Below are 23,512 nucleotides of genomic sequence, written 5' to 3' on the forward strand. Positions count from 1 at the left end.
GGGCCATTGCCATTATTCATATCTGCTCCAATTTAATTATTTCTTATATCCTAAGATCAACAACAAAGAGCATGTTAAACAGGAAGGATCAAAACAAAACTGCCGTTAAAGCAATTTATTCTATTCTTATATGCCAAAATGAAATTGTATAATACTTTAAATACAAATAATTTTGTATTATATATTTCTAATCACCAATAGTGAGTAAAAAACAAAATCTGTGGTATAAGTAGATTATTTATTTTACATTTTACCCTGTATCATTTAAATATGTTTCAGATCCTACTCATACACATTGACCTTTGCCACAGTGTGTGTGTGTGTGTGTGTGTGTGTGTGTGTGTGTGTGTGTGTGTGTGAGTAGGGGTATAGTTTATCAATAAGAGCTGTCAGGTTATGTAAAAACTGTCAAGTCTATTTGTCTACATTTACTATGGATTTAAAATCTTTTAATCGATAACAAGTTACTAGAAAACATTATGATAATGGTTTAATGAGAGAAATGGCTAAAATGGTGGCAGATATAGAAATAGGCATGGGAATTGTTACAATTAAACTGAGGAAATAATTTCTTAGATTATCTTTGGAGACCTGGTGGAGATTGAAGGAGGCTGAATCTCTTTCCCTATTCCCTGTTGTTTTACCTATCATGACAGTCAGGAATATGTTGTCTGCATAGTTGACAAGGAATACTTTATGTGTCTTTGGTCTTGCTGCCATAATGTATGTTAAAATAAGAAATATCCCACTTAATTAGCATCTGCTTAGTTATTACATTCTCTTTATTATTACTTGTCAAATCAAAGACTCAGGAGGCTGGAGAGATGTCTCAATGTAGTTACTAGCATTTGTTACTCTTGAAGCGCAACGGCACTTCATTCCTAACAGCCATGTTGGGCACCTCATGAAGCCCTTGTATCTACAGTTTCATGGACTCGACCCTCTCCTTTCTAACGTGTCTGAGTATGCACTCAGCCCATACATGCACGCAAAGATAGATACACACAAATCAATAAAAGTAAAAGAAATATTTTTAGAAGAGCCAAGGTTCTTTTAAGTTGTGAAAATAATGTTTGGTCATACAATCTTGAAGGTTAGTGAGGATGGTATGCTTGACTAAAACAAAATTGTCTATCAACAAAAGAAGAAAAGAAAGAACAAGAAAAAAGAAATGAGAAATAATTCTAAAGTTGAAATCATAGAAGGAAAGAAGAGGAGAGAAATGGGAATGGAAAGAAGATATCAGATAACAGTTTAAAAGATCTTTAATTTGCAGAATGCTTACAGTGGTCTGATAGTGAGTGCGTGGGTGACCACATCAGATCGGTGTTCAAGGGCTTGGCATATTGACTTTGCTAAGATGTGAACAATAGTAGAGTAAACTCATACCAAATGACAAGAAACCATTGTAGGTAGGAAAATAAGGACAGTATTATTACCCAAGATATGTCCTGAAGTCGTTTTAAAACACACAGAAGCTTGTCCAAAAAATGTTCAAGATATGTTGTTTAGAATCACATTTTCAAAAAATTAAGAATGTACAAATACAATAGATTTTTGCACAGAAAGGCACGTTCAGCCAGAAAAATCCATAAAAATCCATAGTGAATCTGAGATAGAATTATGTACAATGACTATGTTAGCTATTATTTGTTTTCATTAATGTCTTACAATGCATTTTTCTATCTTGAAAGAACATAACTGAAAAATCACAGTTAGCACTCCACTGGAAACTGTAGCTCATTACCACCAACTATTCGCTTCAATGGAGCGCCATGGCCTTCATTTCAAAATGCAAAGCTCAAAGCTGCTCACTAGCAACATTCTGTTTCTATTTTGTTGTTTCTGGTTTTGTTTTCTTTTGTGTTTGTCCCAATTTGATGTAAGATGGACTCAATTAAAATTACAGGGGTGAGAGAAATGGATAGGCTCTAATCTCTGTTTTTGACCTCCATACTAAGCATCTCAAAAATTGGTCCCACTCTAAAATTAGCACTACTGACTCAAAAAAGATGAGGTAGGAGTTTCCCAGCAGCTGTTTGAAGACCATGTCCCCAAGTGTGACACTTATCTTCTCAAAGCTCACAAATTACTGTTATTAAGAATTTACATTAGATGTCTTAATAGGTGTCTTTTATTTTCAGATTCAAAGTGAATCTACAATTACTGGAAACCCACAAGCACAGGCTGATTTATATTAAAGCTAACATAGGAGGTAAAGAAACTCGGTCATTCCTTCCGAATGACCACAGAAGTTTGCCGGTCTTCTCTCCCTCCAAGCTCAGACATATGAAACTAAGGTGCTACCTCCTTCTTCATCGCTCACACACCCATCAGGTTCTCAGGATTTATGTTTAAAGGGCCTAAAAAGGGGGCACAATAGCATCTGCAGCAATGCAGATATAATCTTTTCTCTCCATGCAAGTGATTATTTGCTTCTGGCACAATTGTTCAGAACAAAACTTGCCAATGCTTTCTTGGGCTTTCTTCATGCTTAGAAAGAGAACAAATGCACGTACTTGCAAGCCTAACAACCAGAAGACTATCTGTGGATACGTTTCTGTTAATCTTCATTAGATTTTGTTTGTCTGTTTTTGTGAGCCTATTTGTTTGTGTCCTCCTAAGGATTACCTACAATAATACAGTGTCTTGTTTTCGTGAATAGGCCCATATTTGAGCTGCCTTCATAGAGTTTCCAGACAGACACCCTAGTTTTCTTCATGAAGTGAAAGCAAGTCATCTCCTTGAAGGTCTTTGTTTATCTTCCTTACACAAGGGGATGTAATATGTTGACTTTGCTAAAGGTCAAAGTCCTAAACAATATGAGTGGGCCTTATGAATACATGTTTTCTTAGCCTGTTTTCGGGAATGTTCACACACACACACACACACACACACACACACACACACAAAAGTTCTCATTCAGGAGATGAAAAAGAAAACTCTTAGGGTAAAGCATTGAGTCAAAATTTAGGAGGAGCTTGAGGTAATTACACTAAGTCAACAAATGTTGTGAACCTGAGGTATCCTACAAACATGGTGGGGATATAGTAACTTGGGGATGATTATCCTAAATTGATAGAAGAATATATTGTCTTAGTATTCAAACAACCCTTTCTTTGCAGAGACTGTGAGTCAAGCTCACAGCCCCAACGGTATAGCCCCCTTTTGCCCTCTTCTGATCTCCACAATCATCACAGTAGGAAATGCTCCTGTCCCACCACCAGCATTTTTCTTTTTTTTTTTTTTTTCTTTTTTTTTTTGGCTCAACACATTGCTCTTTCAGATAGCTGGTCCATTAGAAACTATTACTTACAAGGTGTTAAAATTAGCTTAGAAGGTAATCTTAGCCAGGAGGTATTTGCATTTTAATGAATGAAGCTTAGTGATTGAGTAGCCTTTGAGGAAAAAAATAAAAGGACTGAAGTTCTAATTTTGTAACTAAGAGTGAGAAACCTTTGGGTATAAGACTAATTATAACAATTATATGTTGAGAAGTATGTATGCGACCGACTCTGAACTAACCACCTCACACTTATTTTAAGGTCATACTATGCCCAGCAGACAGGAACAATGAAACTTGATTTTGTCAGTGAAGAAACTGACGCTGAATGGGGTTAGGTGGGAAGTGCAAGTTCCTGTGACAGAGTAGAGAACAGAAATACAGCCCTAGCTTAGATTGTTCCCCAAAGACCGTGTGCTTTGGGGGTGACAATGTGTATTATGCTGTCTCCTGAGATTAGAACTCGGTAAAATGGTAGCATATTTATCTTAAGATTTTCAAGATTCTCCTAGTGTTTAACAAGTAAAATTTAGATCAATTCTTACTGGACATTTGGAAACTTATATTCTCCTGAATGAGATGCAGCATGCTGTTCTTTACCAGTGCTACCAAAGAACATCATCGTTTTAAGAAATAATTTCTCAGACATCACAGTTGGAGAAGCAAAGTAAACTGTTCTACTGATTAGGAAAATGTGCCTGGAAAGGTAATAAAGAAAGAAAAGTTATATTTGTTTTGAATAAGTATTAATGCAGAATATTTTCAGCAGCACAGAAATCTACACACAGAAAAGATTAGACATATGTTCACGTTTTATGTAGTCAGATGTGCCTGCCAACATATATGTTCTCATGTATGTTCACAAGACAAGAAGTCCTCAGGCATCATACTTACTTAGTGCTCAGTTGTTCCTCCATCATCCTAGTAACTGGGGTGACTGTGTGTATTAATTACCCAACTTTATATAAATAAAAATAAGCTTCTCTATCTTTATGATAGGAGTTTGTATTAGAGTAAGAGTCCATGGAAATTATTCTTCAATGGAGACACAGAGATACTGGTATTATCTGCCTTTATCTGTACATTTCAAGGACAAAGCCCTCAAATCCTTGAGAAATACAGTCTTTGTCTGTAACCCAGGCAAAAGTCTTAGTGATTTATTAGAAGGATTTTTAGAGTTTTTTGTTGTTATTGTTGTCTTATTTTTGTTTTATTTTGCTTTTAAGAAGGAGAAAAAAGATTTTACATGTTCTGTGCTTTTTATTCAGCAAAAAGATATAAATTCTTTATTTGAAATTTGTACTTGTCAATTCACCATTCACCAATGTGGACTGATTAATTTGTTTAGGTTGGAATCAAGTCTTTAAATCCTTCTAAAAATAGTATATGCTCAAACTTTACAAACAGGCCAATCATAAAGAAAGATGATTATCCTCAAGTAATTGTGAAAAGGCATATGATGACCACTTGCTGACTTAAAGAAGACTTGGTCTATAATAAGAGAGGGGGGATTAAGTCTCTTTGGCTCAGTAAAGAGACTAAGAGCCATCAGCACCAAGACATCAGAGTAAGTTTTTTCACCTAGTTGAGTAAACACATCATCTCATGTTTACTAATCAAGGCTTATTTGACTTTCAGAACTGAAAATTCAACAGAAAATATTAAATTGTAAGTTCTGGGAAGGCTTAGACATAAAGACATAACAAAGTTGGAGCTGCAGGTCCCAAAGATCCCTCACATCCTCTGCTTTTCTCATTTATTGTCTGTTCTTTTGCAGGAGGCTGATGTGTCTGCACTGAGATCACAAAACTTTCAATCATATATCAAGGCCAAAGCTTGACTTACTCAACAAGTAGTTACAACAAGTCAGTCTTACATACAAACAGTTTAATCACTGAAAAGAAACCAAACTAAAGGTTCCACCTGCCTAACGGTTCTGTTAAACCAATAAAAGGTAGAGTACTAATTTACAGAAAAAAAAAAAAAAGATACCAGACTAGAAAAGTTATGGTATTACCCTTCTACCAGAAGGCATAGTTATAGAAGCCAACATGAGTAGAGAGTGTCCTCAGTAAGAAAATTAAGGTAAGTATTCTAATATCAAAGAACTAATTTAACCTATATTATATGATTATGAAGATAAAAGAACTTGGCTGTCGTGAAGACTTATAATTATTACATAAGTTCATTTCATAATCTAGAGAATTCTGTCAAATCTGTCTTTGTAACATTCATTTGGCCAAAGGAACTACTAGGGACTTTAACAGCATAGCCTACAATAGCAAGCAAACTATACTAAATTAGAATGTCACAGTCTCATGATTTGCTCAGATTTACTTAGAAAATGAAAAGTTGCCAGGAGCTCTTTCTCATAGGTGTGCCATCCTCATGTAAATTTTTAAATTGCTCATATCACTGCAACTCAGAAATAAGGTTCTTAATAGAGCTTTAATAACCTTACTAATTCGATTTACCATTTCAGATGAAAAAAAATCAAAATTCTTTCACATGTAACTTTATACCATTAAATAGAATGTTGCAGTAATATTAATGTCAGCATGATTTTTAATTAAGTAAGATAAACAGCAAAACTTTCCCTGTATAACTAATAGCCTTCAGATGAGTCATATCGAAAGATAAACAGCAGAAAGCCATTTTTCTTGCATTAAGTCATGCAGACTAGTTTAAAAGACTTCATATCTAATTCTTTTAGTTCTAGAATAATGGGAGGCTATTCTGAGGAAAAAGAGTTCTTGAAGTGTCTTGAGATCATAACATCATTATATTTATTAGCAATCATTGCTTTTCATAATGACATTTTTACAGTGATTCCTGGGAAATACAAAGTACAAAGATGAAAACTACATCTTTAGAAAAGTAACAATAAACCAAATTGAGAAATTCAAACTGTAGAAAGAAATTATCTTATCCAATTGTGTCAGTCTTCAAGTAAATAGAGGTTTAAAGAAATGTAAATAAACTAGTTTTCCTGACTCATTGAAAAAGTCAGCAATATATATATTTATATCAGCAATCTTGCTGTTATCCTAGTTGTCATTCTTTGAGGAAATATATTTTATAAATATTTTCCCCAGTAATTTAATTTATTTTGTGAAGTGTTGAAAGTCTACTATACTTCAACCCCTTCTTTGAGTAAATTATGGCAGATAACACCTTAAAAGGGTGAACTTGAAAAAAAAAATCTCATTATCCAACCCAATGCTATGTAAAGTTTTAATTATAGTACTTTTTCACATTTGACTTTAAATGACAGAAGATTTTTGCTGATCCAAATAAATACAAATAAAGTTGCATTGCTAATTGAGATCTATTAGCCTTTTAAAATATATCTTAGTATAAAATATTCATACATGAGTTCTCTCTAGATTATTATAGATTCCAATATTCTTAGCGCACAAGATAAACTGCACATCGAATTGACTTTCACCCTAAATGTTGTTTCACGTTGAGATTTAAATTGTGAGATAATTTCTTATATCATTCATTTCTGCATGGTGGCTTTAATTTCCATAGATCTGTACTCTATTCTGTTAGTGACCTCATTTGATGAGCAAACACAATCTCAAACCAGAAGGAAAAAAGATGTGTTTGTAATCAAAAGAACAATCTTATTACCTTAGCCATTCAGGCCAGCCATTGTAAATATGTCAATTACATATTTACTGACTAGTTTACTCATACTAGAATTACTATGTAAATACAATACAACATCTTTCTGCATGGAGTCAGATTCATCTACTGGACATGTTTTTTTGTTTGTTTGTTTGTTTTATTTTGTTTTTCCATTTGTAAAAGAACTACGTCGATGTTGGCATATATGACCATGATTAAAACATGAAAATACCTTTTGGTTCCTTTGGTGACTGGACAAATTACCAATTGATGCATGAGAACTGATCTTGATAAGAGATGAGCATATATATAATATTAATATATATATATTAAACTCTTTTTAGAAATGTAGGCAAGGTTTTGCTGACAGGACCCTGATATAGCTGTCTCCTCTGAGGCTATGGCAGTGCCTGGCAAATACAGAAGTGGATGCTCACAGTCATCTATTGGACGGAACACAGGGCCCCCAATGAAGGAGCTAGAGAAAGCACCCAAGGACATGAAGGGTTCTGCAGCCCAATAGGAGGATCAACAACATGAACTAACCAGTAGCCTCAGTGCTCCCTGGGACTAAACCACCAATCCAAGTACACATGGTGGGACTCGTGTCTCCAGCTGCATATATGCCAAAGGATGGCCTAGTCCATCATCAATGGGAGGAGAGGCCCTTAGTCTTGCGAAGATTCTATGCCCCAGTATAGGGGAATGCCAGGGCCAGGAAGCAGAAGTGGGTGGGTTAGGGAGAAGGGGATGTGGGGAGGGGATTTTCGAAGAGGAAACTAGGAAAGAGGATAGCATTTGAAATGTAAATGAAGAAAATATCTAATAAAATTATTACCATTAAAAATATAAGATAGTAAAAAGACAAAAAAAAAAATGTAGGCAAATAATTCTATATGAAGCACAGTGTGAAAATTTCTCCATGAAAAAGGTTTTCATTGCAAAGACTGCAGTTTTCAGCCCATGGGTTTTGGTTTTGGTTTTACGTTTGAAATGATACTGGTTAAAATCAAAGCTTTCTGTGATTTCACTGGGCCATAACACCAGCCTTGTTTTAAGTGTTTTTGGAAGTTTTTAAAATTTTTGTTCCTCTTTGAAACAGAGTCTCACTATAATATGAAGGCTTTGAATGTCTGTTAACTGATGAATGAATGTTGAAAATGTGGTACATTTTCAAAATGGAATATTCTTCACTCATTAAGAAAAATAAAATTTCCAAGTAAGTGGATAGAGTTAGAAAAAAATCACCATAAGGTAATCCAGATCTAAAAAGGTAGATATTGAGTGTATTCTTTTTTTATCTCAGTGTTTACATATATATGTATATATGTATATATATTGCAATCCAAATACCACAGAGGTTATCTGGAAAAGAATTATGGGAGGAGAGGATCTCCCAAGGAAGATGAGATAGAATAGAGTGTTATGAAAAACAATGGGGAGCAAGAACAGAAGGAATAAATGGGAAAGGGAAGGAGGAGAGAGATAATTAACACTAAAGGCATTATAAAATAATATGGAAAACAACTACTGTAGAAGCCTTCTAAAAAGCATACATAAATGAAAGGAATCACCACATATGATGGGATGCTTGGTTGTCAACTTGGACTAAATCTGGAATTCATAAAATCACAAGGATCTCCCCCATGTACAATTAGCAATGGTGAGGTCATATTACAAATGCCTCTCATCTCAGCATCCAGCCCAAACATATGCTGCTGCTGAAAAAGACCAAGTCAATTTGCCTTAGGAACCAAATTTATGAGAGTGCCAATTATTTCAATAATTAAGGTAAATGATATCAAAGGCAACATAAACCCCTAAATAACTTAAAAATTACATTGTGCAATGATCAGATTTATCAAGGACCGTTTCTTCGTCTCTTTTTCTTCACTAGTGAAAGAGTCGTTAATGCAAAAAGAGTGAATATGCACTCTAAACATTTACGTTTTCCAGCAATACTAATATGAGATTTCACTTCTCATTACTTTTGCATATACTAGGGTATGAAATTGAGATGTTATGCTTTAACTGAAGCTATCAAAAACTTGTTCATTAATAAGTCACTCAATGATTTTAATTTTATTTGTCACCTATCAACCAAACTACCTTTAAAACAAAATTTATAGGATGTTTTTATCATCAGGTTTCCATAGATTCATTTCTCAAGACACGTTGAAAGTAGAACTACATGGCATTTATAAATGCTGTAAAAAAAAAAAAAAAAGTTTTCCATTGACAGGAATAATATATAACCTGTCAATAAGACATTCAGCACTTCTCTATAGCCTGTTTGTATCTGAAACTGAAGCAGTTTCAATGCTCATTTCTTAGGGAAGCTAAGCACAAATATGTAGCTTTCTAGAACATTTGGCAGAATGTGTGATAAGCAACTAAACAATGAATAGGTTCAAAATCCTTATGTTTTTCCTGGATTGTCTGTTTCTCCTCCAGCCAACAAAGATGCTCCAGTCACAGGTATCTCTATATCACTCCTACTACAGGATACTCAGGTTGTCTCCTCCTCTTTTCCCAGTCCTCTACCAGCACACGTTATCAAATTCTATATAAATGACATAAGACACATTTAACAAATGATCACTTGACATGTTTTGTTATTTTGTTATATTTTTGAAGAACATACAGCATGCACCTAGTGTATCCATGAAGAAAGCCCACTGCATAGGAGACAGCAATGCAGGGTGTTATTCCTGGTCTACCACAATTTGCTTTGTGTTTCAATGCATCTGTAACTATCCTTAAAGAATGAATGACTGCCCAGCCACCTAAGTATAGAAGTATAAGTATTTTTTTTTTCTTTCCACTTGGATACATTTCCCAAACTAAGAAAAAAAATAAATTCCCATTACCAGTATTTATTCTTTTCCTAGGTTCCAGAATATAAGGAAGTTTCAGAGAGACACAGCAATGAATAGCCTGAGACCTTTGTAATTTAAACTTTTCTGAAGGCACAGTCCTGAGCCTCTGTATAGAGTGATTTTAGTAAACTATTATAGATACTCTGTATCCTAAGGTGGAAGTTTAATACAATTCACTTTTTCCCATGGTATAAAATCACTTGTCATCTCAGTTCAAATATCTCATTTTCTAACTTTCATTTCTGAAATATTCAATCACTTTCTTTTTTAAAAACAACATCTCCTAACATTCCTATTGTGGCTTACCTGCTTTGTTTTATTCTATGCTTCCCTTATTTCTAGGAATTCTGTTATGTTATTTCTAACTATAGTTACCAAATCAACTTGAAACAAAATTATTAAGATTCAAAAAGAGGATCCAGAACACAATTCCTGTTTTTGGTTTAATGGTATTGGATTGTACTAACTAAATACATTGGCTACTTACAAACGACTTACATTACTACCTACAAAGCCATTGGCTAGATCCCCTGAACTATCCCAGGAAGGCTTTTATCTTACCTTACCTTGTCTTGTCTTGTCTTGTCTTGTCTTGTCTTGTCTTGTCTTGTCCTGTCCTGTCCTGTCCTGTCCTGTCCTGTCCTGTCCTGTCCTGTCCTGTCTTGTCTTGTCTTGTCTTGTCTTGTCTTGTCCTGAGATTTGGCTGTAGGTAAAAAGCCTTACAGGCTGGCTTTTATGTCAGTTTTCTCAATCTGAACTCTTGACTTTAATCTCAACTCCAAAACCACACCAGTCTTTCCCTTGCTTCATCAGGAGCTTTGAATCTGAAATCTCCTCTCCACACATTTATCTTAATATCTACAGGAGGTGTAGGAGGTGTGTGATGTTGTTGGATGTTGAGAAGATAGATGATTGTTGGTTCCAGGTTTTGGTTACTCTCTGTTGCCTCTATAGCTTAGATTTGAACCCACTAACATTCTAATGGTGTGCACTAACCAGAACTCAAAATCTTCCTCTCAGACTCCATCTGTTAGACTTCTCCATCACACAAACGTCTAGTTAGTGAAGAGAATAAGCTCCCAACCAAATACTGACTCTAATGGAGTTTTCAATAACAGTCCTGTTACAGTTAGTAAAGTTGATTGGATCTCTTAATTAGCTCAACCATGTATGCAATATACCCCCTTTTCTCTTAATTGACACATTCCAATTTTCTAAGAAATTATGTCAGGCCTGGTTTAAATACAGATTTATAGATGAATCCTTCATGAGGGAGGTTCATTGTTCTATTCTAATAAGCTCCCAAAACACTGGGCATGTGTGACTCTTCAGATAAATATTTTCAACACCCAACCTTGTATTGTTTAGGGTTTTCCATAGCATCATTCTAAATATTAGTCTTCTTGCCAAGTGACATCACTACTACTAAAACATCAAGCTGGACTCCCCGAATCATTATCTAAAGTATACAGACAACAGAAGCTCCGAGGGGCAATGTTATACAATAGACTGCTAGAGGCTCATTGTAGAGACAATATCTACAAGTATGCCCTTTATGTCTTAAGCATAGAGTATTTCTACCCAACACCATGCCTAGGTTTTCAGTGAGAGCTAGTACAATAGTTATCAGTTAATCACATGGAGCACGTAGATCTTTTGCTTTCGCTTCAGTCGACATTGATGAGGACTAGGTACTGATCTTCATGTCAACTGCAGCTCCATCCAGTGCTGTTTCTTCCTTAACCTGAATTTCATCTATGTTGATAATCCAAGTAAAGGTTTTCATATATATCTAGCAACCAGCTGGATCATTTTAATAAAGATATTACATTTGGACTATGGAGGAATTTATAGGGTATATATAAAAACCAGAAATGGAAACATTCTAAATTTAAGCACTAAGAGATAAGGGATGTTGTAGAGAATGAAAAGAAAAAGACAAAACAAACAAACAAAACAAAACAAAATCATAGTCAAAGGGCTTGGAATGTAGCTCAGTTGCAAGAGTGCTTGCCTAACCTGCACGAAGCCCTGTGGTTTGATGTCCAGAATCACATAACACTTAGTTTGGTGGCACAGATCTAAAATCTCAGCAAGGGAGGGTGGGGGGATGGTTGACAATAAGAAGTTTAAAGTTATCCTCAGCTCAACTGGGCAACAAGAAACCATTTCAAATGGAAAAACATAGGAAGAAAAAGTCACCAGGAACATACAAAGTCAGCGAAGAAAAGTTTTAAATGATCAGATCATTGTCAACTGTGCTAAATAATATTAATATAATATTCTAAATAAGGTGAATAATGATAATTAACCTACAGTTGCAATGGTGAGGACTAAAGGCCAATTGAAATAAATTCAAGAGAAAATAAGAGGACCATAACTAGAGGTAGCTACTAGAGACTAATTCTGAGGAGTTTGGTTGCAGCCAGAGCCAAGATGAGACACAAGGCAGTAGTGTATATAGGATCATTACAAGAATTGTTGCTTAGAAAAATAACAACAACAACAATAAAAAACAGTTTATATGTTCATAAGAAGAAATAGGAAGAAATGGGAGGAAAAGAATTAACAAATGATCTTGAAAAGGAAGAACATTGTGAAACTACATGCACAGCCTGCGAACAAGCAAGGGTTTTATTTAACCAGGATTCCATTTGTCTCAACAAGTATATCAGTGTGAAAACACAACACAGAATTTGAAACCATTATGCAGTACAGTGGCCAAAAAGGGTGGCTGAGGGATTTACCTGCATGGGTAGTTGAGAGGAAGTATACAAAAGGCAGAGTCATATAAGTAAGGTCTTTCTGGTTATTTTTCTTAGTGGAAAGTATGAAAGTCAACAGAGACTGACAAAGAGTCACATTCAGATTTTCAGATTGTGATAGGACAGGTCAAAAAGGAACAACCCTATAGAAGGAACAACAATACAAACTAACCAGTACCCCCCAGAGCTGTGTCTCTAGTTGCATATGTAGCAGAGGATGGCCTAGTCGGCCATCAATGGGAAGAGAGGCACTTGGTCTTTCGAAGATTATATGCCTCAGTATAGGGGAATGCCAGGGCCAGGAAATGGGAGTGGGTGGGTTGGGAAGCAGGGCAAGGGGAGGGTATAGGGGTCTTTGGGGATAGCATTTGAAATGTAAATGAAGAAAATGTCTAATAAAAAATTGTTTCTGAAATAAAAACTAATACAGAGGTCAAGGTATTCCTCAAAAGGAAAGCATGCCAAAGAACTAAGTAACTACTACATAACACCTATGTGGAGGCTGAACTGTCAGGATTGGAGTTAGTGAAAAATATTCGCAAGGCTCAAACTACATTTTAAAAGATCAGAAAAATGATTAAATATATCTAGACAAACAGACTTCTAGGTTGTGTCTGCTAACAAAATGGGTGCTTTTATTGCTATCACCATGCATGAAAACATGATGAACTGAATGTTATCATGGCTGTCTGTTACTGTTCAGTGCCCTTGACTCTTCACTGTGGGAATGTTGATGCTCTGCTGCTACCACACTTGCTCTTTTAAAAAATTAATTTAAAACAGATCTATTTTGTATTTTGAAATTAAAATGCAATTCTGCTATTCTCCCTCTTTCCCTTTCTCCTCTACCCCTCTCCATGTATTCCATGCCCTCTACTTATTTTAATTGTTTTTATATATCTAATATATGCATATATTATATGTAATATGTATATAATATATTCACATACAAACACTGTTCACATACATGCACGCGCGTGTGCACATGCACACACACACACACACACACACACACACAACCACACACACAATCACACCCACACATCCTGCTCTGGACATAGAAAGCTTCGTGTATGCTCTTAGGGGTCATCACGGTGTCCTTATTGACAGCTGGTTAGGGATGACCTGTGATCTGATTTGTGACCAGGAAATAGCAAAGAGCTTGCAATGCTTATAGTAAGTCGAATGGTAGTTTTTATTTATTTTTATTCTTAAAAAAAAAAGACTTCTAAAATTGGCAATATCTTTCATCTTCCAGTTTTTATTGTGCATAAATATAAAGTTTTTGCTTCATGGTATCATTCTGAAAGTAAAGAAAAACAAGGAGAAAGAAGAATTCAAATAATCACAGGTTTATTGTGTTTATCCTAAAACAACTCCTATTGAAAATTTCCATTTATATGAGTCAATAAATTTCCTTTGTTTTAGGATGAACCCTTTTGATGGAAATTTTCCTTCTTGGATAAAATAAGATATGTCATTCATATGCAGAGAAGATTACAAAGGTTGATAAAATTGCATATATGACAGAAATGTAAATGGAGCATTTGAGTAATCTTCACTTCAAAGAATAAGCCATGTTGTCCCTGGATATACTAAATTACGGGGTTGTCTTAATTCTTAGAATACTCATATGAATAACCTGTGTCTTAATTGAGAAAACCTTTCCTTTCTTCCTTCCTTCCTTCCTTCCTTCCTTCCTTCCTTCCTTCCTTCCTTCCTTCCTCCTTCCTTCCTTCCTTCCTCCTTCCTTCCTTCCTTCCTTCCTTTCTTTATTATAAATTAACCTGAGGACATTTAAGTGTCTGGTATATAAGATAAAGCATTCTTTACATTGTGGACAGTCAGCAAGTAAAATGAATTTGTTAAGTAAAGCAGTAAATCTGGAAGTCAAAACTAGTGAATTTTCACAATAAACTAGAACAATAACAAAAATTATAAATAGCACTTAAACAGATAAATTGTCTTCCTTATGAATGAATGATTTGAAAGGAGAGTTGTGGCCATGCAGCTCTTAAAATGTCATATAAAGCTGAGGACGTGAAGTCTTAAAAATGTGACAACTGCTATTTTTCTATTATCCCTAATCAATGATTAAAGTAAGGTGGAAAAATCACCACAGTGGGAAGAAAACCAAACATGGCAAAGAGGGTAAATAGCTGCTCTACTGTGGCTCATTGAAGAAATAATCTCAAGAAATGAAACAAAGTACTTTTTATTTGTATATAATTATATAATTAAGCACATGAGTTATTAGATTACCATTCTCAACTCCTTGCAAATACAGTGAGAAGATTAAGCACCCTTGGGATTGCCCTAGTTCCTACAGTGTTCTTCCCCATTGTCTCAAGCAAGCCAGTGAAACATAAGTTGTCATTTACTGTGCTGCTATAGCAATTGCTGCTACTAGATTTTGCATCCTTCTTTATTTTTTTGCTTTGTTACAAGAACACTCTTTGTCAAGGGGGCTTAAAAAATTTGGATTCTAGAATGAAGAAACATGCAGACTAAAGTCAAAGATAATGTACAGCTACCATAAAGAGAAAGGCTTCATACACTTTTAAAAAATATTTAGTGTGTGTTTGTGTGTGTGTGTGTGTGTGTGTGTGTGTGTATGTGTGTGTGTGTGTGTGTTTGTGTGTGTGTGTGTGTTTGTGTGTGTGTGTGTGTGTGTGTGAGAGAGAGAGAGAGAGAGAGAGAGAGAGAGAGAGAGAGAGAGAGAGATAAAGTTTGAGTCTATGTGGACCAATGTGTGCAGATATCCTCAGAAGCCAGAGTACATCAGGTCCTCTAGAACTGAGTTTACAGGCAGCAGTGAGCTGCCTGAATTGGGTGCTGGAGAACAGACTTATGGCCTCTGTAAATGAAGGAAGTACTCCTAACTGCTGGGCCATCTTTTCAGACCCCAGTATACTTTTCTGTTGTTATGAAAAAAGCAGATGTTTAGTTCTTTATTATTGTAGCAGTGCCTTGAAAAGATTTCAGAAAAAAGGTATTCATTTAACTATCATGTGTATTCATGTGCATATATGCATAGGATCCACATATAATATTTTAGCCAATTTAGAGAAACCTCATGTAAAGATAAAAAGGTACAGGGTGCACGAGTCTACAAAAGCCAACGTTATCTATGTAATCACCCACTGCAGCATATTGAAGATAAAATTAGATCCAAGTTAACCACCAAAAATAAAATTTTATTTTTCTCTGCCACAATGGCTTTTCATCCAGTGAATCCTAATGCATAACTTCTCTCTACACATTTCTGTAAACACATCTGGAATATTTAAAGGGAGATGCAGTATTAGTCGTCTTGGTTATCCTGAAACAATTACCCATTTCCCTCTTTTTGGCTAAGATTGTAGAACAGATGTCTCCTGTATCTGCCAGCAGAAGAACGATGATTTCCACAGCTAGTGCACTCCAGGGGCATCGTCACTGCTGTTGGTGTCTCTTGGAGTCTATGCTGAGGCATCTGATGCCAGATATCCAGGGAGCTGATGTCTGTGAGAACAGCGTGAACTATGTCCCTGCTAGAGTGGCAGTTGTTAACTGTTATCACTGATCTTGTCATCCCATTGGGTCCTTCAGAAAATTAGATAAAATAGCTCATTACCTCAATATTCTTCCCCTCCCTCCCATCTCCTCTGCTCTCTCCTTCTGTCTCTGTCTCTCTGTCTCTCCTCTCTCTGTTTCTGTCTCTGTCTCTGTCTCTGTCTCTCTGTCTCTCTGTCTCTCTGTCTCTCTGTCTCTCTCTCTCTCTCTCTCTCTTTCTCTTTCTCTCTCTCTCTAACAGAGTACTAGCAGATCTTACCCTTCCCTCTTCCCTCTCCCTTGCTAAACCATTAGATTGAATTCCTAAATCTAGACTCCAAGACCTAGTCCCTTATTTGGCCATTTTCCTTTGCCTGACCCATGCCTGAGATTGATCACCACCAAAATCCAACTATAAAACAAATATCCAATCAGAATTTACAAACACATTTGACCTCATACTAACACAGAACCCCTACCCCTTTTCCCTATTAAAATTAACATTTGCTTGCAAAGCTATTTGCTGCTGTTTCTTCCAGATTCAGATTCAGCCACCATGTCTCAGTGCCTTGATTAATAAGCACATTGGGCTTTGTGTTTGAAAATTAGAATTTGGGTGTGGCCTGTGCCTAATCTGGCATCAATAGGAGAGCACCTCACAATGTCAATTTAATGATGTAATGGAACAATGATTTTGAAATGAACTCTCATCTATATTTAAGGTGGCTTCATTATTTCTTGATAGTGATAATTCCCTACAATCAGCAGATGTTTTTCCAAGGCATATCCATAATGGGTTCTATACAAAAACTTTGCCTCAACAACACTTCAGTAAAACATTTCCCGAAATTTGACTTGTGTGTGTTAAAATCCCACTCCTTACTGGGTGTGGTGCTAAGTCATGAAGATAGAATGATAAATAAGAACTCAAGGTAGGCATTCAAGAAGTTATGGTCTATGGATGGCAATGAAAAGTATGTTAGAAATTGTAGTTGAGCTGACACTAATACACTTCATTAGCCTAATGATAGAGAACAGATGAATAATAATAATTAGAGTAGTTTTTCATGGATAATAGAATATAGAATCTTAAATACACACATTAACAGGATTATCACACCAAGTATCACACACAAAAATAAAATCCTGAAGGGAAGCAGAGAAAATATACTTTCCAAAAGACTAAAACCAAGAGGAAATGTGGTAATTTAGACAACTGGAGGTGAAGATAATATAGCTTGTTTCATTGAGGACACACAAGCTCTAAGTTCAGAGCAGATGACAGCATGCCACATGCCAAGATTTTTCTAACATAATAGTTAATCAGGCTGAATAAATGAATAAGCAAGGCGACTCTCTCTCTCTCTCTCTCCTCTCTCTCTCTCTCTCTCTCTCTCTCTCTCTCTCTCTGTGTGTGTGTGTGTGTGTGTGTGTGTGTGTGTGTGTGTCTAAGACTTTCTTAAAAATTAGTACTAAGAAAAAGAAAGAAAGGAAGAGAGAATTAAAGAAAGAAAGGAAAGAAAGAAAGAAAGAAAGAAAGAAAGAAAGAAAGAAAGAAAGAAAGAAAAAGAGAGAAAGGAAGGAAAGAAGAAAGGAAGAAAAGAAGGAAGGAAGAAAAGAGGAAACAAGAAAGAAAGTAAAGGAGGGAAGGACAAAAAGTGGAACAGAGGGACTGCATACTACATATCCAGGATTAACCTAATACATGCTAATTACTCAGGAAGAAAAAAAAGGAATGAATAAAGGGGTGATTATATACCACATTCCTAAGACTGAGCTAATTAATACATAGTAATACTTGAGATGAAGGAGTTAATGAATTAATAAATGAATAATCAAATTGTGAAAGTCTTAAAACCCACAAGTTTAATGGCAGCATGACCATGAAGTTTGTAGTATTATACTTCAAGCATCAACATTAGTTGATGTCATTGGGGAGTTTAATGAGAGTCTCAAAAGACATAATTCAAACACCTTCTGCTAAACTGAGAATGTTTTTTATAACCAGGAGCAAAAAGGGGAAATAATTCTACCTAAAAGATCATTGTAGTCATCAACTAAAATAAGGAACAACTAATAACTATTTTGTATTTACTGTTAGTCTAATATTATGCTAAATGTTTTAAATGTAATATATTTTTGGTTAAAAATACTTGTTAAGTAGATAACTTATATTATGACATAGAGGAGATGAATGTAACTTATGAAGTTAAGAACTCACCTCAACTTCATAGAGCAAATTAATTGATAGGTAATCATACCAGATTCAAATCCAGGTATCCCTGCAAAACATTTACCATCTTTAACTTCCTTTTTTATATTTCATAGGACAAGAAAAATTATAACTACTCATTATCTCATGTATAGAATTGATGACAGAAAATTTCCAAGAAAGTTTTAAGGGAAGAAAAAGTAAAGTAAATTTGGAAGTGGATTAAATGAGTAGAATATAAATAAGAAAAATATTCACATTTATAACTTGAGACAGTGAAGAATTACCAAAGGATGCTGATTGTGGAGAGAAATTGGGACACATGTAAGTTTTAATGTGGGCTCAGTATCAACGGATGATGAATAGGTACTTAAGATCCTGGTTTTGATGGAAATCTGGAATGCAGATTAGATAAACGTCATCAACTTCAGCTGGTCATTAAAGTGAACGAGTATATACTCATTCAGAGACTATACAGTGAGGGGGAATGGATGTAATTATGATGTACATTAAAATCAAAAGTGCCACAAAGAAATAGATGAGCCATCTCAGTAGAGTGTGATGTCATAGAAGCCAGAGGAATCAAGTGTTTGAAGGAAGAAGCAGCTGGCAACAGTTTCAAATACAACAAAGATGCTGAATAAGAAAGAATTACCCTATCCAATAGATGTAATAGCAAGGAGGTAACCAGGGACTAGTGAAAAATGGATAGAATATTACTGATAATTTGAGACTTTTTTTTAAAGGATATACTACATGGTCCAAGTAAAGTTGCTTTAAAATGCAAGTAATGGATAAAAAGAGTTCAGTATAAGAGAAAATGGGAAGTAAGCATCAACTTAAAGGCATAGGAATAGGATTTCTGACTTGGACCATGAAGACCAACAAGTGAGAAGCATGACATCATATAATTTCTGCACAGCATCATTTGAATAAAAAAAGAAGCCTACAGAAAGAAAAAAACATAGTCATTACCACCTTTACATATGACAGAAGATTAGTACAGAATACCCAAAGGACTCAAAATCCAAACAGAAAAACAAATAATCAAATTAAAATTTGGGTGCTGTAACTATGCGGGAAGTTCTCAAAGGAAGAAAGATAAATGACTAAGGAGTATAGTTTTTTAAAATATTCAACATCTTTAGCAATCACAGTAATGAAAATTAAAACTACTTTGATAGTCCAACTTATCCCAGTCAGAATGGTCATGATGAAAAAAATCAAATGGCAATAAGTTGACATATACTTTTGTCATATAACTCATCTATACCACTCCTCAGCATATTCTCAAAAGATTCTATCTTCTCCTACAGAGATACTGTTCATCCATGGTCATTGATGCTCTATTCACAGTATCCAGAAAATGGAAAAAGAACTAAATGCCATCTAGTGGTTATCTGGTTGATATACTGATTAATGAATAACTAAAATGTGGTACAAAACAAGAAAAGAATATCGCGCAGCTGTATAGAAAACTAGAGTAATAAAATTCACAGGAAAATGGTTGGACCTGAAGACAATCATTCTGACTGAGGTAACTTGTAACCAGACAGACAACTGCTGCATGTTCTCTTTCATATATGGCTGCTAGATTTGAATATTTAGTTATTCATATGTAAATTAGAGTACCTAAATAATCCAGGAAACTAGTAGGAGTCAGGAGGAGAAGATTTCAAGGTAATCAAAATGGAACACGGGTGCTAAGACGGCAATAAGGGGAACAATAGAGAAGAAAGGGCTAAATGAAGTGGAGGATGGGAGGACAGCATAGAGAAGGAAATATGTAGAGGGATAGCTAACACCAAAGACCATTGAAAAAGCCATATGAAAATCTATTATAGTAAGAGCATTCTAGAATATACATATACATATCTAAAAGGAATTTAAGTTAATTTACCCCAGAGTATTGATGCATCACCATAAGCTACCAAATAAAAGGTTCCAGGTCTGGCTTACTTCTTTTACAGTTGGTCAATTGAGTTCCATAGACATCCCATTAACATTGTAGATGTTTGCCATTTCTCTTGGTTACTCTCGAAACCTGATGCTAAGACCCTATTTTTGAAGACACCCATGTACAGGAGTCATAGAAACTAGAGAAATTAAAATGATGCTGACCTGGAAGCTAAAAACCAAGGTCCAGCCTGTGCTTGCTCTTTGGCTGGTAGTTCAATCTCTAGTAGCTGCCAAGGTTAGTTGACACTCTTGCTCTTCCTGTGAACTCCCTGTTCTCTTTAGGTCCCCCAATCTTTTCTCCCAAGTCTTCCATAAGACTCCTCAAGTTCCATCTGCATGGGACATCTGCATTGAATTGTTATTTTCTGAGCTTGACAGAGCCATTTCATACAAGAACTCATAATGGGTATGTACTTAAAATACACAAACTTTACAACATCAAGCCATACAGAGCATACAGGGATGATTTGGTATTCAATAGCAGAGAATCTACTGGCAATTGTAGGTTGCTGAAGTAGGGAGGGTAAATTTTCTTCAGGGACTCGGCCTATGGGGCATAAATATTACTTATGCTCCAATAGATGGTTCTATACCAGTGCACATACAGGTAATACTAACTGGACTCTGTGGGTTTAAAGTTAGAAGAGAGTGAACACATGATATGTGTAGGGAAAAATGGTGGTGGAAGAATAAAGTAGGGACTGGAAAAGAGGGAATGGGGGGTAGATTTGATCAAAAACACATAAGCAGGTATGAAATTCTCATACAATAAAACAGTGAGGGAAAGGAAAGCAAGGTTAGACTTACTCAGAGAGATCTTTGGTTTTCAAATAGTAGGAATCCATTTTACTTATCTTAAAATCATGCTGGGAACTTTTTATTAAACGTGAAGTATTTCAATGTACACCTAGACACAAGCAAAACTTAAAACCTCTAAGAAGGAAGTAGTACCAAGTCTTCATGTTAGCCACTGATGATGCCTGTCTCTCAGAGTGCATGGTCTTTATAATCCTCTCCCTGTGTATACGCAGGATGGACTTTGTGACTCAGTTTTGATGAATTAATAAAATAACTAAGTGATAGAATTTCATTTCCAATATTAGATTTTAAAATGATGCCGATCTTTATATGTATTTCCTTTCTTCCCACCCCCATCCCTTTTCTCATCTTTTACTTAGGGGGATAGAAGCTAGCATTTCATATATGGCCATAAGTATGAGGGGAATAAATAGAACGTTGTTCTCTTCAGCTAAGCCAGTATACAGATTTACAGATACAAGAAAAATCCAAGGAGCTAAACTTATGAAACTGTATTTCAAAATCTTGCTCTCCACCTCAGTCTGATTTACATAGAGAGCTTAGTATTGATATTAGTAAATAATGAGGCTTCAGAAGATCTCAAGAGGGGGCTTTATGTGCCTTTTGAATATAATAAAGTCATGAGTCATTGGTAGGTAGAACACAGGCTATAGTACCATCCACTAAAATAGCACTCATTGGTATCTTCATCCTTGTACTCATGAGCATTGGAAAACCTCCTACTCACATGGTGAAGTTGACTATAATGAATAAAATAGAGCTATAATGAATAAAATAGAGCTATAATGAATAAAATAGAGCAGCAGTCATCTGACAAAAGTTTATAAGGTAAGGTTGAATGAAGACTGAGTTTTACCTTGTTTAGCCCATATCCTTGTATCTTAAAACCCTTGAGAAAGGGTCTGCAGGAAGTAAGTGCCCCTGTGGACAGAGCTATATGACAAGAAAGTGAAATCTTGGCTTAATAACAAGAGAAGACTTAGGATTTACATCACCTAGCAAGTGACATTAGAAACAGCTCTGGCCATCAAACCATGTGATAACTACAATTGGAATCGATCTCCTGAACGTAGCACAGAAAGACCCTAAAGGACTCCCAAGTCCTTATTTGGATTCTCATTCTACAAAATAACGGGATATACTCTATATCATTTTAGTATGCCATCATGTTTTTTAATTGGAAATGTAAATGAGCTAAATACCTAATAAAAATGGAAAAAAATAGTAAATTAAAGCAAGTAGGAGCAAAGGAGTATAGCCAAGCATGTTCTCTGCCTTCTGTACTCTTCTGCAGTCTCTGCACTGAATATCATGGGAGAAAGACAAATACAACAGGGCTCAAATTCTTTGAGAACTCCGTGGTTACATACCATTTGTCTACCTTGGTAATATGTGTGATTAATAGAAAAGAACCACATGATTCAGCCACAACTGTTGTAGTAAATATTTAACCTCATTTGGGGATTTCAACTCTGCCTTTGATTATTCAGTTTCAGATGAAAAACATAAAACATAGATAGATAGATAGATAGATAGATAGATAGATAGATAGATAGATAGATAGATACACAGACACACAGACAGAGATAGGCCTTAATTAGGCCTAGAGATGGGCAGATATCTAACCTAGGCTATTATGTCTAATTCCCTGCCAATAACCCTGAGTTATAACTTGCCATGCTCCATCTGGGAAGCCCTTAGCTTTAATTGGTTAGCACTCATAGCCATGTTTTTAAGATTTCTACCTCATGGAGTGAACCAATAGTTTTAAATTAAGGAGCAAGTTCACATAGCAACACTTTGTATATGTGCAGATTCTCTTGTTCCTTGGGGGCCAGTATTTAGGATTACAATACATAGGGAAAGACAAAACTTCAACAAACTACATTTACCGTTCCTAATAGAGCAGTAGACAGACAGTTACAGGAGGTCATTAAAAGTTAAACACATGATATGACCATAAATATTTTTTAAATTAATTTATTTGTGAATTTGTGAATGTATGTGTGTGTGTGTGTGTGTGTGTGTGTGTGTGTGTGAGAGAGAGAGAGAGAGAGAGAGAGAGAGAGAGAGAGAAAGTGTGACTATATTCTACAAAATTTATAGATGTCAGAGGACAACTTGTGGAAGCCAGTTTCCTTTCTGCACTATGTGGGCTCCAAGAAAGCATATTGTATGGCTTTATCTGCTAAATCATCTCACCAACACTAGTGAGCATAGATTTTTTTAAAGGATGTTGTATCAGGATTGCCTTATAAGCTTGTTTTTTACAATTTATGTCGCCAGTATTTACAAATACACATTAGGTTGAAATTTCTATATTTCCCAAGAATACAGCTTTCACTGTGAAATCTAAGCCGTGTTAGATCATTCAACTATGAGGTTTTTAATTGCTTTTTACATGCCTGGGGAAACACTTGAAATCAGA

Source organism: Mus musculus, chromosome 10, assembly GCF_000001635.26.
Source record: "Mus musculus strain C57BL/6J chromosome 10, GRCm38.p6 C57BL/6J".
NCBI classification, from domain to species: domain Eukaryota; kingdom Metazoa; phylum Chordata; class Mammalia; order Rodentia; family Muridae; genus Mus; species Mus musculus.